Raw genomic sequence first — 6,532 nt, 5'->3', positions numbered from 1 at the left:
GGCTTTCTAGGCTGTAGACAGGGCGACCACTGGGGCAGGAGACCAGGCAGGTGTCCTCTTGCAGAAGAGAGGTCCTGCCGTTTCCCGCTGGCCCAGCACGGGAGAGCTGTGACAGCCCAGGGCACCAGCTCGCTCTGGAAGACGGCTCCTGGACTAGTAGCAGGAAGGGGATCATTGTGACACACCAGAGGTGCAGGCGCTGTCAGCCCACCTGGGGTATATACTGTAGCACACACAGCAGGTATGGCTGTGAGGAGCTCTTCCATGGCTTTTTCCCAGGAGCTGAGAGGCAGACACCCTCTGGAGAGGGCTGTCCAAGCCAGTTAGTCAATTCAATTCAAATCAATTCAAGGTGCTTTATGAGCATGACTGATGGGTACAATCAGTGTTGCCAAAGCAGATAAAAATAATAAAATTAACATGGAACAAAACATCAAATAAATGTAAAATAAAATCTACCGACATGTTACAGACATTTACAACAGAGACATGTCATAAAATATTTATATATACTGTAAACATATTGAGCATTATTGGGAGACAGGCTCACTGTTCCTCAGGCTGTGACAGGAGATCACATACTGGGCTGCCAGTTAAACTTAGTTCCCTCCCCCCTCTCCCAGTAGGATTGGGACCCATTGTGATTCTGGCAGGCGTGGGAACTCTGGGACTAGATTTCTGAATTTAGGGAAGAATGTTTCTTTAATCCCAGAGTATCTGTCACAGTGCAGTAGGAAGTGCACCTCTGTCTCTATTTCTCCCCGCTGGCAGTGGGAGCACAGCCTGTCCTCTCTGGGCAGCCAGTTCTGCCTGTGTCGCCCAGTTTCTATGGCCAGGCTGTGGTCACTGAGCCTGTACATGCCAGGCTCTGTTTCTTTTTGCTGTTTCTTATCTTGGTTAAATATTCAGCTAGTGTGTATTGTCTGTTTAGGGTTCTGTAGCATTCCAGTTTATGTTGTGTTTGTGTGTGTGTGTCCCAGTGTGTGAGATATTGCTGTTTGATCCGTGCTGTGATGTGGTGGAGTCTGAGTTGTGGTGCTCTAGCAGTGCTGTCCTGATGCTGGTTAGTGTCGGTGTGGCTTGTGTCAGTGAGCCTCAGGACCAGCTAGACTCTCCCTGCTCCTGTGTTTTACTGCTGCCCTTTGCACAGCAGAGCTGCTGCCAGACACACCTCAGAGTATGACGTTATCTGTGTCGTAAACACAGACTGCATAGACCTGGTAAAGGTGGAGTTTTATCAGCTATTCCTTTTGGGGGGAGGGGCAGTATTATTGAGATGTGGTTGGAGATTTAAAATGATTGCTGCGGGCTGTGGGTTCAAAGACCCAGGGAAGAGGATGTTTTATTCTTGGGTTAAAAGCCATTTTTCCCCTTTACTCCTGGATTGTTTCTACAGTAACTCCCGTTTCCTCCCGGCTGTCACCTGTAGTGCTGTAGCTGCATTCTCTCGGGGAGAGCGTACAGCAGGGAGGTCCATTTGGTACTGCAAGCTCCAAGACAGGCTGTGAAGGGCTTTGATCTAACATGCACAACTCTTCTTCCCTGGTCAGGGACAGGTTGCGTGCACTGTGGCCCAGGGATCACATGTTAGAACAGAGTCAGTGTTACACCCAGTGTACTCAAACACCCATGTCTGTTTCTCCATAGAGCCAATACAGATCCATCCGTGTCCAAACAGGGCTCTTCTTATCACCCTGTAATCTGTCGGATCCCATAGCAGATCTTTACAGCCCAATTCCCAATTCTTCATACACCAAGCCAAGCCTAAAAGAATCCTTCTCTCCTGTTCCCGAAAAGGTCCTAGATGGGACTGGTATCCATTCATTATACCATCAGCTGACAGGAAGCTGTCTGACTTACCTGACACTGGCTCGGTGTGTGTGTGTGTGTGTGTGTGTGTGTGTGTGTGTGTGTGTGTGTGTGTGTGTGTGTGTGTGTGTGTGTGTGTGTGTGTCGACACCCCTCCCCACTCAGGCACAGGTGTCCCCCTTGCTCTCAGACTCTCCTCTCCCAGTCGGTGCTCAGCTGAAATGGGGTGTGGGGGGAAAAAAGGCAGACTGCACCCCACTGTCCAAATCTCTTTTCCCTGGGCCTCAGGATTCCACTATATAGGAAGTCAGAGACAGATCAGTGGCTCTGTGGCTCAGGATCTGAGCCTGTGGCCAGAGGGTTGCTGGTTCAAATCCTGTAGCTGGCAGAGGAATCCTATTCTGTTGCGCCCCTGAGCAACTGCTCCACAGGTGCTGTACAACGGCTGACCCTGAGGTGACCCCAAGCTGACCCCAGGCTTGTCTCTCTGTGTCTGTGTCTCATGGAGAGCAAGCTGGGGTGTGCGAAAAGATGAATTCCTGATGCAAGTAATTGCACAGGGCTAATAAAGTTATGTTATGAAGTCAGAAAAAAATAAAAGGCTGTTTAATAATGAGAGCTTTGTTAATATGGGAGTCGGCTGCCAAGGCCAACAAACTTAATTTCTTTAATAACTCATTGCAATTTTCGGGGAGTGGGCCGTCCTAGTCCTCCAGCGCCTCTGCTCTTGTTCCTCGCAGTTACCAAGGCAACCAACATCTGTGACGAACACTGGAGCTGGGTAACAAGCTGCAATAAAAAACTTCAAATTAAAGATGCGGATTTAACTTTCCTGTGAGCTGTCGATGATATTTCCTGAGGACACACGGCTTCTTAATTTATTGCCTCTTACCCAACTTGGGCCAACACCTGCAGGTTTTGTTAAATCGGCTCTAAGATAGACAATTTCTAGAAACTAATTTCACGCAATTAAGAAGATAAATCACTCCGAGGAGCAGTGGGAGTGTGACGCCCTGTGTCACAAAGTAGTTGAACCAGCAGCTCAAAAGTATAGCTCATAGAGTAAACTGCAGTTACCTTAGTGAGGATTACTGAAGCCTGCACCTCACTCCAGAGATCAGTGGCCCTCTGGCGCCCCCTCTCAGCTAGGTTGAAGACGTACAGGTGCACCAGCTCTCCAGGGACAGCCCAGGTCTTATCAAAGGCAAGGACAGTCCACAGTAAGGGCACACAGTCAATACAGCCTGAACTGTAGTTTGAGAACTGGTAGTGTGGATCTGTTTAAGGGATTATAAGGCTCTACATTTAACATTTATTCTTTATCTACCTTAGGCAGGGAGTGGTGACCCTGTGGCTAAGGAACTGCGCCTGTGGCTGGAGGGTTGTAGGTTCAAATCCTGTAGTTGGCAGGGGAATCCTACTCTGTTGGGCCCCTGAGCAAGGCCCTTAACCCCAGCTGCTCCAGGGGTGCTGTATAGACGGCTGACCCTGCACTCTGACCCCAAACTTCTCTCTCCCCATCTGTGTGTCTCATGGAGAGCAAGCTGGGGTTTGCGAAAAGATAAATTCCTAATGCAATAAATTGTATACGGCCAATAAAGTGATCTGATCTAATCTCATGTTGCTGCAGAGAGAGAATGCTGTCGCATGTGGTGGTTAATTCTATGTTTTGTGCTTTTTGTGTCCCTCGGTGGCCTTGCTCAAGTCCTGTGTGTGTGTCTGTGTGCGTGTGTGTGCCTGTGTGCGTTGTAGGCAATACCGAAACCACAGAGAAGGTTCGCTGGCATGGCTCCAGAGGGAAAAATGATTAAAAACAATGTGTAGGAGAAACCCAAGACTGTACCTGTGGCAATTATTTCCACTGAGCAGTGCCAAACAATGTAGCCTAGACATCAGCATGCAGCCAGTATCGAGGGTGTGATCAGAGCACAGCCGTCTGTAAACAGACACCCGATTGAGCGAGCAGCCCTGTTCCCTCTCCCCTGGGGACACTGGGTGCTCCCCACTGGGGGTCACACACGCTCTCTGCTGCAGCTGGCATGAGCTCAGGCGGAGCAATCAGGCGGAGCTCAGGACTGTCCAGCATTGTGTGGACAGTGCAGCCCACAGACGAGAGGCTGGCTTGTTTTTTTGGTTTGGTTTTTCAATTGTTCTTAATATACAAACAAATGAGTTAGACCCTTATCAACAGTATGAGGTTGTGTGGTGTTAGGGGTCACATTAAATACTATGTTTATATGCTGAAAGATTTCTGTAAACCAATTAATTGAGCATATTTTTGATATGGAATAAGGAACCTGAGTATAGCTTAAAAGAATTAGAAAATTCTTTAAATCCCATAAGAGTTTTTTTTAGTCCACGCGTATGTATGTACAATTTTGCCAACATGAGAATGTCATTTAACACTATACAAACTTCTTTGTTTGAATTCAAAACACTAAGAACAATGTCCTTAAAAGTTAGATTTACACAAATATTACTATTATTTAACCAAGAACACACAGAGTACCAGAAAGCTGCAGAATGCTGACACGAGAAAAAAAATGTGATTAGTTGTTTCAAGATGGAATTCACCAAATGTACAGTACAGGTGTTACAGTCAAAGTGAAACCTTTTTTTTAGAAGTTCCTTAGAGGGATATACGTTGTTCAGTAATATACGTTGTTCAGCCTCTAGAGACAAGCCAGCGTCTGGGTTTTGAAAGCATGGCTGAGTAGCCTGTTCCAGTCTCCCCCACAAGCACTTCACTGCAGTTCAGCTCCTTAGGTTTGTGTTTCACTGCTGTTTCCAGGCAGGCCCACAGGGTGGAAGGCCTCTGTGTATTTTGAAAGCTCGTATCAGGTTCCCTTATAGTCTTCTTTGTTCCAGACTTGAATGAACAGTGTTAAGGGTTGTGGCACAGAACAATGGGTTACGGCATTGGATTTGTAACTGGAAGGCAGTGGGGCTGAGCCCCTGGTGCAGACGTTCCTCTTGGGCCCTTCTGCACGGCTCCTTGTACCTGTGCCTGCAGACCACAAGGCTGTGTAATGATGTAACGTGTAATGTAATGTAAATAATGGTGTAACAACCAATGGTGATGCAACGATCAATAATCATGTAATGACCAATGATGATGTAATGCTCAATAATGATGTCATGACCGTTGATGGCATATGCTCTTCATCAGCTTAGTGCTGCTGAAAGTGGGAAGAGTTCTGGCCTGATGAACTTCTAAGCTGGAGGAATGGACATAACCAGTAATTACACTGCTGTTCAGGACTGTAGGGAGGCAGGCAGCGTGGGGATGTGGGCAGGTGGTTAAGGGCAAATCCAGTCAAATGTTCACTGAAACTCAGTGTGATTGTGCAGTGTGTGGCGCGGGGGTGCAATGTTCTTATTGATCAGCACCGGTACAACCCAGGCCACCATTCAGGATCTTGGCACTCCCATTGAGCTGCAGGTGCACAGTCTCTCTGAAGCGAGATTTCAGTCTGGGACAACCTGTCCTTTCTGGAAAGAAAAGGGAAGAAAAATGGGAAAAACCTGTTCCTTAGTGCTCCCACGGATAAGCGGACAATCAGCGTCAGAGCCGGAACAGGCTTCAGCGATGACTCATCAGGGGAGATCCTCAAACAGGAGGCAGTGAACAGACTACAGCACGTGGTAACATCTGGCAGGCTTGGAGACTCTGGTGTGCGAATCCAGCCTTAATGACCACTAGCCAAACAAAGGATCGATAATGGCCAATCACCAGTTTAAGAAATTTTAAATTTTGAAGCATGTTAGAATTTAATTGCTTAAAAGAACTGTATACAGTGTTGTAATAAAGTTAATTAAAAAAAACTTGTTTCAGGTCTTTCCTCTGACCCTCTTATCTAATGTAAAGGTTCTTTTGAGGGACAAGAGACATTATTATTCATAATAATAATTGCTTACTCATATAGCGCTTTTCTGGACACTCCACTCAAAGCGCTTTACAGGTAATGGGGATCCCCTCCACCACCCCCAGTGTGCAGCCCCACCTGGATGATGCACCAGTACTCTCCCCACACACCAGCTCTCAGTGGGGAGGAGAGCAGAGTGATGAAGCCAGTTCAGAGATGGAGATTATTAGGAGGCCATGATTGGTAAGGGCCAATGGGAAATTTGGCCAGGACACTGAGGTAACACCCTACTCTTTTTAAGAAATGCCCTGGGATTTTTAATGACCACAGAAAGTTGGGAGCTCGGTTTTACGTCTCGTCCGAAGGACATTATTGTTCATGATGGCCCCTAATTCCCTTCAGGAGTTTGATATATTTATCGTATATACTGACAGTGACGGTGGCTTTCACTGGGTAGGGCTTAGCAAATGAAAGGAAAAAACAACAGCACCTGAATTGTAATAATAAACATTAGGACTCAACTGAATTTCTCTCTATATATACATCCTTTCATGTTTAAAGAAATCAAAATAGGAATGAAGACAGGACAATTTTTAAGATCACATTTTAACAAATGATTTCTAAAGGCAAAGACAGAAAATGATTTAAATGTTGTAGTGTTGACACACTCAGTCCCCTCTGAAATCCAGCACGCCGTGGCCTACGTGAAGCTTCAATTTTTTATTTTTTCAATCTCCCTTGTCCCCGGACCTGCAGTGTCACCCAGGTGAGGCAGGACAGTGCGGGATGACGTGAGACCCCTTCCAAGTGTACAGCGCCCTGCGACCCTTTAGAATGAGAAACCCTGCAGTAGAGCC

Source organism: Lepisosteus platostomus, chromosome 28 (genome assembly GCF_059453375.1).
Source record: "Lepisosteus platostomus isolate fLepPlt1 chromosome 28, fLepPlt1.hap1, whole genome shotgun sequence".
Classification (NCBI taxonomy): Eukaryota; Metazoa; Chordata; class Actinopteri; order Semionotiformes; family Lepisosteidae; genus Lepisosteus; species Lepisosteus platostomus.
The sequence above is the reverse complement of the archived record's forward strand: the minus strand, read 5'-3'. Positions refer to the sequence as shown.